Source organism: Lissotriton vulgaris, chromosome 11 (assembly GCF_964263255.1).
Source record: "Lissotriton vulgaris chromosome 11, aLisVul1.2, whole genome shotgun sequence".
NCBI classification, from domain to species: Eukaryota; Metazoa; Chordata; class Amphibia; order Caudata; family Salamandridae; genus Lissotriton; species Lissotriton vulgaris.
In genome coordinates, this window is record NC_141699.1 from 1099292835 (window position 1) to 1099300311 (window position 7477).

The window sequence follows — 7477 nt, forward strand, 5'->3', positions numbered from 1 at the left end:
ATTAGGGTTCAGCACCGGGGGGGGAATCGGGGCCGCACAGAAGGGGTTAAAGAAATAGAACACATAATAAACCAACATGTGGTATACTTTAGGAGTCCAATGCAACCCAGGCAGCTGCACCCCAGCCCCTGCCGTCGCACAGCAGTGCATGCCCACCCCTGCGCACCCAGGCCTCACTGTTCACCTTCCGCCACCGGCGTGTCGCAAAGAGGGCCCACCACGTGCTGGTGCAAGCCCCAAGCGCGGGGTCCATGATCATAGCACCCTCCACATCATGCAGCCCGCTCTGCGGGCCACCAGGTCTCACACTTGATTCTGGTTCTTGATTTCACTGTGGCAGAGGACATACCAGTGCACACGGAATCATCACAGGCTGCGCACCTGCTCAGCAATTAAGGTGCCCCTGCCTCAGTGCACCGAAAGTGTCCGTCCCGTGGCGGTGTGCCTGTGCCGGACGCAGTGTATTTATTTATTTTTAAAATTTGTAAAGCGCATCGTATGCCCGTGGGCGTCTTGGCGCTATGACTCATTAGTGCCTCAGAGCAATTAGCATGCAATTTAAAAGGTGATAAAGAGGAGAACGGACCTACTGGTCAAACAGCCAGGTCTTCAACAGTTTCCTAAATTGTAACAGTGTGGGTGTAGATCTAATCGCCAAATAAAGCGTGTTCCAGAGTCTGGCTGCGGTGTTAGTAAAGCATCTGTCTCCCCAAGTGACAGTTTTGGTCCTAGGTACCACTAGTTTGTGTGAATTTATGGATCTTAGTTGTCGGGTGGGGCGATAAATAGTGAGCTTCTGTTTAAGAAACTTCGGTCCTAACTGGTGGAGGGCTTTGAAGGTGAGACACAGAGTTTTAAATGTAATCCTGTTTTTGACCGTCAGCCAATGATAATTCCTGATTACTTGTTTAATCGGTTTGAATTTGGGGGTCCCGGATAACAGTCTTGCTGCCGCATTTTGAATCAATCGTAACTTGGCGACCACCCGAGCTTGAGCATTTGCAAATAAACCGTTACAGTAATCCAGGGAGGGCAGTACCAAAGAACTCACCACAGTTTTCCCAGCATTTTCTGGAAGAAATTGAATTATTTTTCTTAAGAGTTTAAGTTTAAAAAATGCTGAGGATGCTACTTGATTGGCATGATTAGCAAAGTTTAGTTTCTCATCAAAGATGACTCCAAGATTTCTGACTTTCTGAACAGGAGTTGGTAAAGTTCTGAGTAATGGAGGCCACCAAATTGAAGACCACATAGGTGACAATTTGCCAAAAATGATCACCTCCGTTTTCTCGGAGTTCAGCCTTAAACAGTTACATGCCATCCACTCCTTAATTGCCAGCATGCCTTCTTGAAACTCGGCCGCCACCCTGTCTTCATCATTATTGATGGCTAGCACCAACTGGGTATCGTCGGCGTATGTGGTAAGGCTCATCCGGTAGAACGTAATAACCCTAGCTAAGTCCGACACATAGATGTTAAAAAGTGTCGGACTTAGGGATGAGCCTAGAGGAACTCCACAGGGTAGAGCCAAGTCAGCTGATTTAAATGACCCAGTGTTACAGCCTGGGTTCTATCTGACAGAAAGGAGGCGAGCAAGGCTCGAGCCTTGGAGTGGATGCCTAACTCCCCGACACGGTCAATCAAGATTTAATGATTGACCGCGTCGAAGGCCGCAGAGAGATCCAGCAAAACCAGAACCGCCGTGCCACCCTGGTCTCTGATGGTTCTGATGTCGTCAGCGGCTTTAATAAGCGCAGTCCCGGTACCATGCATTTTCCAAAAGCCAAACTGTGAATCATCGAGCAGAACATTTTGTTTAATATATTCTGAAAGTTGATCATTCATCACTTTCTCGGCCACCTTGGCTAAAAAAGGCAGGCTGGCGATGGGCCTGTAGTTTTTCAATGACTCTTTGTCCAAACCAGTCTTTTTAAGAAGTGGTTTTAATAACGTGTTCTTTAACTTGCTAGGAAAAACCCCGGATTTGAACATCTCATTACAGATTTGGGAAACGATATTACTGATTAAGTCAATAACTGGGGGAAAGATCTTTGGAGGGCACGGGTCAAGTGCTGATCCTGTTTTAATACGTTTAATGATATCGGTAATTTGATCCTCATGTATTTCTTTAAATTGGGCGAATGAGCACTCAAGTTGTTTATTAGGGGAACTAGGTACAGAGTTAGTAGGTTTGTTGGTCACTGAAAACTCGGTATAGATATCATTTACTTTTGAGAAGAAGAAATTTGCCAGGGCGTCGCAAAACGCCTGAGAGGGCGGTGGGGCCAGATCGGGCAATTTTCCAGCCAGTGATTTCACCACCTCATACAGTTGTCTACTGGAGTTTTTTGCACTGTCAATTTGTTTCCCATAGAATTTCTTTTTGGCCTCAAAGATCATTTTTTTTATAGATGACCAATGTCTGTTTATATAGCATTTTGCTTTCGCTATCATAGGCTCTTCGCCACGTTCTTTCATGATTCCTGCAAATTTGTTTTTGCTTTCTTAACGTTTCAGTAAACCAAGGTGCCGAAGGCACCTTCCTATTTCTAGAAATAGTTTTAAGGGGGGCCAGTGTCTCCACCACCTTACCTAGCCAATCAGAAAATTGTTGCACAGCTATATTGGAATCTGCGGCAATGGTCGGCCAGGTGTCAATTAGGGAAGCCCTTAGAGTCGCATTGTCAATATCCTTCCAGACTCTGAAAGGTACTTGATCTAAGGGGGTTTGTTTAGGTGTATGGGCTTGGACAATGGAAATGTTGCTCACAATGGCAAAATGAATGTATCTGGTGCCACAAGGTCTGTGCCCCAAAAGTCATGGACCTTCTATGATTGAGTATGGTGGTTTGGACGCCATCATGGGGAATGTGATGTTGCAGGGCCCCAGGCCTTCATGCATAAATGAGAACCACATGGATACACCCAGAGAGACAGTAGAAATGGCCTCGGGCACGTGCGCCCAACCCATTTTATTGGCAGGACTCCACCCTCTGCTTGACTAAGCAGGTCAACACCGTTTCCTCCTCCTGCTTCAACACCCTCCGAATGCTCCGCAGGATCTTCAAGTGGATCCCCACTGAAACAAGAAAAACAGTCACCCAGGCCCTCGTCACAAACAGACTGGACTACGGAAACGCCCTCTATGCAGGAACATCGGCCAAACTTCTGAGATGACTGCAACGCATCCAGAACGCCTCGGCACGTCTGGTCCTCGACATTCCCCGCCGCTGCCACATCACACCCCACCTGAGAGACCGGCACTGGCTCCCCGTAAACAAGAGGGTAACCTTCAAGCTCCTGATCCACGCACACAACGCTCTCCACAACACCGGCCCAGCATACCTCAACAGGCGACTCAGCTTCTACACCCCCACCAGCCAGCTTCCCTCCACCGGCCTTGGCCTCGCCCTCGCCACAGTCCCCCACATCCAAAGAACGACCGTTGGTGGCAGATCTTTCTCCCACCTCTCCGCCAAAACCTGGAACACCCTCCCCACCAACCTATGGCAGACCCAAGACCTACTGGCCTTCAGAAGACTCCTCAAGACCTGGGTCTTCGATCAGTAGCAGCACCCCCCCTCCCCCAGCGCCTTGAGACCCTCACGGGTATGTAGTGCGCTTTATAAGTGCCTTGATTAATTGATTGGTTGTCCTCCATACTTGCTCCGGCAACATCCATTGTGCTTCGCTGTTGTTTGGCATTTGTTTGTCTGTTTTTCTTCTACTTTAATGATGATTTTCTCCACCTGACGTGTGTGACTTGCAGGCCTGTCGCTGGTTTTCGCTGAATTTTGCATCGCGATTGGCCTCATCGCAACTTTTTTTGCGTTCGTGTTTCGCATTTTTGCGGCATCGCGTTGAGTTTATCGTGGACATTTGACGTGTTATTATGGGCCTATTGCATGGTCCCGCCTTGTTGTGAATGCTACGTTAACACAGCGTTATTTTCCCACGATAGACTGCGATTTGAAGAGTTGGTTTAAGGTAATTTTGCAGTTATTATCACACGTTCTTGAGAATATCCCCCTGTGATTTTAATTTATGTCCAGGACGCCCAACATTAACCCTCCAGCTGCCAACCACTGGTGGCAAATAAATTAAAAATTAATCTTTCTTTTCCTTTCTCTCTTCTTACGTCACCCATCTCCCTAACCCATCACTCTATCTCCACGCCCTCTGCTTCTTCATCTCTCCACACCCGCTCATCATACTCTCTGGGAAACAGACCCGGATACGAATGTGCCTTTGACCCTGTTGCTGTACTCACGCGTCCAATAACTTGTGGGAGTGACCCAAACATCCGAAACACACTTTTCAACAAATAACACAAGGTGGCATTTGAGTTTTGTTTGTGGATTTAAAATGCACTAGAACAGAATCTACTAATGAAGTGGTACTCCAACTTTAAGGCTGAATGTCGATCGGCTCCCAAACTACTGTGCATTGTCTGTGTACAATTACAATTTTGCCAGCAACGTTTTGCAAAGATGACTAACGCTGAACTTCGCAAACCGTAACCTGTGAATTAAAATTCATGCAAAAATGTTTTTTTTGCACAATTTATTTTGTAAGATATTCTTTGGCTAAAAGGGGATTTTGCTGGCATTGTTTTCTTGATGAAAACCACATTTTGAAGAGGCTTTCCCACAAGTGCAACTTTTAAAAGTAGTTAAGCGTTGCAAAAATTGCTGAGTTTTGATTAAAAACTTCGTTCGGATTGCAAATGAAAAATGTGAAGCTACGGCATGCACAGTGTATCAGAGCAACCATCTTACTTGTACTTGGACTTCATCTGAAGATGTCTTCCACTGTTGCCATCTGGAGGCAGACCAGTTATGGATAGAATATTGTATTGTTTTATTTCTATAGTGCCTTCCCACCTCCAGGCGAAGCCCCACTGTGCTCTCCTTGTAGTTGGGTATGTTATTGTGAGAAACTGGGTTACTGGTTCAGGGGATTGAAACCCTATTCAAGCAGCAACCACACACTTTGTCAGGGAGAAGCAACAAGCAAACCCCAAATTAACCTGTGCTCAACCCCCTGGTAGCCTGGTACAGAGCAGTCAGGCTTAACCTAGAGGCAACGTGTAAAGAACTTTTGCAGCACTTCAAACAGGAGTAAAGTGAAAGCACAAGACAAGACAAATTCCACCTGAATTTTGAAAAATAGAGTAAATAATAAATAAATCAAGGCCAATATGGTAAAAATCCAATCAGGAGAGCCGGTGATATACTAGTTTGAAGATTTATTTGAAAATAGTGTCAAAAAGCGCAAAGTACCAACTGTGGTTATCTGGTCGGGCAGAACGGGGAGAAGCCACAAGTTCAGACTGACCACGATGGAGTGCAGGCCAGCTAAAGGGACCCACTTAGGTCTGCTGAACACAGTACCTTAATACCTGTTGCAAAGAGATGTGTGCTGTGTCGAGGATACAACATGCAGCAGAGGCGATGCAGATAGGAGATGAGTTGCAGAGTGGCGGTTCCTGGGAGCTGCAAAGCGTGATGTGATGTTCTTATGTGGAGATGCGTTGCACAGCAGTTTTTCCGATGGGCTGTATTGGGCGAGGCGATGTCCTTGCGTGGAGATGCATCGCAAAGAGGCTGTTCAGTTGAACTGTGATGGGCGATGCAAAATCCTTCCATCGGAGGAGTCCATGCAGCAGAGGCGATGCGTTAGTTCCAAGGGCAATGTGTCGAGCAGCAAAGGAGATGCGTCAGATCGGTGGTAAATGCACCACACCATAGAGGAAAGGCGTTGTTTCTGCTGAGTCCACAGATGGGCTGGCAGTGCACCTTCAGGCCCACTTTCAAGGGTCCAGGACTGGGGTGGCACCACTTGGGAGGGCAGGAGCAGAGTCGAGGTGGTGGCTTTATGGTTGTTGGAAGCCTTCTCTGTCCGTGATGCTTTTGATCAGGAGGCCAGCCGACTAACCCTTGGAGTCCCTCTAGTGCCTTGGGTTTAGAGTTGCAGGTTCTTTCCTTCTAACCCAGTAGGTCAACACAGTGGGGCAGCAGTCCAGCAGAGTGGCAGTCCTTTCAGCAGCACAGCAGTCCTTTTTCCTGGCAGAGTCCACAGGTCCAGAAATGTACTGAAGAGTTGGGTCTAAGGGTCAGATATTTATACTTGGTGCCCGCTTTGAAGTCGAGGATGCTTCTAGAGGATTCCACCCCTGAGGTGTTAGGCATTATCTTGATCCCTGTCCTGGTCCCAGCTTGTCTGGGGTCACAATAGACCAGTGTCAAACCCTTTATGAGAGTGCCCAGGGAGAGCCTTTGTAATGTGCAAGTGTGGTAGGTGATAACTCCTCCCTCTCATCAACTCAGAGTGGCACTTTGTCTCATTGTCTGGGAGAAATACACAAAACCCACCTGCCAGCTACACCTAGTCATGTGACCCAGGATCAGGCTGCAGGCACCAAATGGTTTGGGCAAGAAAATGGCAACTTTCTAAAGGTGGCATTTTCAGAATTGTGACAAATAATTAGACTTTACCATTAAAGTGGGCTTTCAATTACATTACTTTAGACAACACCAAATTTGCACTGTCTACCTGCTCCTAATTGAAAGTTATCACTTAGTACATGTAATAAGGTAACCCAATGTGAGAGGTAGTCATTGCAGTAGTGAAAAACAAGTTTTTCTCTACCTAGACACTTAAAAGTTAAAAGTACATGTCTAACTTTTTCAATCCACTGCATCCTGCCTCTAGGCTGTTTAGGGCCTACCCTTGTGGGACTTATATGTATTAAATAGGAAGGTTTTGTCCTGGGAAAAGGTTTAATTTACTGGGATGAAATGGTAGTTTAAACTGCACACAGGCTGCAATGACACTACTGAGACATGTTTAAAGAGTTACTTAAGTGGGTGGCACAATCAGTGCTGCAGGCCCACTAGTAGCATTTAATTTACAAGTCCTGGGCACATGTAGTATCAGGGACTTACAAGTAAATTAAATTGGCCACATGGGTGTAAGCGAATTCTACCATGTTTTCAGGAGAGAACACAAGCACGTTAGCACTGATTATCAGAGGAAAAGTGTCCAGAGTCCTTAAAACCACCAAAAATGGTTTCAGAAAACTGGATGGGGAAGGCAAGAAGTTTAGGGGTGACCCTGCAAAAAGGGCCACGTTCGACATAACCCCTCTCCAGCCAAATGTCAGGGTAGACCAATCATTACTTTGATGGTCTTCCCTGCTTAGGCGATGCATATGGACGAAGGTCCAGTAATACAAGGGCACTTGTTACCTTAACACCCTTCTGAACTCTGTTGAATCCCTCTGTCTACACCCTCCTGAGCCACTGTACTGACCCATAGAGAACACTTTTCCTCATCTGTGGACCCCGTCTAAGCAGCACCTGACTGTAGTTTGCTCACAGATGCATCCCTGTAGCCAGACGGTACCACCATGGCAAACAAAAATGATGTGGCCCACTACACCCCTTGGAACAGATTTCTGTCCCCAACCCAAGGA